The sequence below is a fragment of the Arabidopsis lyrata genome (genome assembly GCF_000004255.2).
Source record: "Arabidopsis lyrata subsp. lyrata unplaced genomic scaffold ARALYscaffold_6, whole genome shotgun sequence".
Taxonomy (NCBI): Eukaryota; Viridiplantae; Streptophyta; class Magnoliopsida; order Brassicales; family Brassicaceae; genus Arabidopsis; species Arabidopsis lyrata.
The window spans coordinates 21081873-21083088 of record NW_003302550.1 but is presented as its reverse complement, the minus strand read 5'-3'; the positions used below and the strand labels follow the sequence as shown (position 1 = coordinate 21083088).

General features: G+C 31.5%; 1 long non-coding RNA gene across 1 annotated transcript in view; it reads left to right on the top strand.

The window, feature by feature from the left end:
- LOC110227766 overlaps positions 1-568 on the top strand; it is a 1732-nt gene extending 1164 nt beyond the window's left edge. Inside the window, exon 2 of the long non-coding RNA XR_002331449.1 lies at positions 79-568. This is a non-coding gene — a long non-coding RNA (uncharacterized LOC110227766). The remainder of the gene's footprint in view (positions 1-78) is intronic.
- Positions 569-1216: the final 648 nt, after the last annotated feature.

Here is a 1216-nt window from a genome sequence, read left to right as displayed (position 1 = left end):
TTGCATATTTCTTAAAAGTTAAAGGAAGAAAAATATATTACTTCGACCATCTCTCATTTTTTTTAATGTCCTTCTTAGGGAATTGGAGATACAAAATGTCCTGCTACATCCACTTGCAGATCCGGCTTAGACTTGCTCTCAAAGATTGTGAGAGCAAAACCATCATTTGGTAACCTGTATACATTCAAAATATAGAATCGATAGTTTAATTTCTGGCATCCATAAACAGAGATGGTTATTAAAAATATAAGTAGATTTTCACCAAATTTGGTCGTGAGTGTTTTCTAGGTACGAAGGACATGCACCTGCACTCAAACCTCTCCAAGCAGACTTGACATCGTCAAGGAAAGCAGTTGATTGTGCCATTGTTTGAAAAACAAAAAGGAACAATGAGAGGTTTGTTACGAATATAAGTAATTATTTGATAAGTTAGAAACGATAATGACGTTCTCTATTTATAGTGTAGTAGGTTGTTAGGGTTTTTGGATCCAAGATTTCCGAAAATCTTGGAAAAAAGCAAAAAATATAAGATACGGTAAATAACATATATTCGTATTTGGTAAACTAATGAATGATTCACGCTTTTAGGAGAAATAAGGATATTTTGGAGTCTTTTATAATTACGATTATATTGGAATGAATATTACATGAATATCTTTTACTTATTAGGCGAGATATAGAGAATCTTTTTGCTCGAATATGCTTTTAATTACATACCAATTATGATAAATGGTTAGGATTGCAAGAAAGCATTTTTGTAGATGATCAAACCCGATTAGTTAATTGTGTATTGATTAGATCTTATGTGATCCAAGACCCACCCATTTTGAAAACACGCGGATCCTATACGATTAATGAAGAGTCAAAATTTTTTTGACCAAACTACCCTTGACGATTTTGATTAACCATATACAAAATCCAAAATTGAAATTGAAATTGAGGCCAAATTAGACCATTTTTCAATTTGTACTTCCCTTTTAATAATAAAAGGATAACAAATTCGTGAAATTCCAACATAACGCGTTTAGATCTCTTTCTCTCAAATTCGTATTCGTGGCTGTCATTATGATGGCGAATACAAAAAAAAAAAAGTTATTAATATTTGCGTCGCTTTTGGTTGTTAGTTTGCTTTTCCGACAATGATACTTCGTTGATGATAAATAAGTGACTTCAGATTTTAAGATTTGATATAAATATATGTACGCGTTAATTTGGG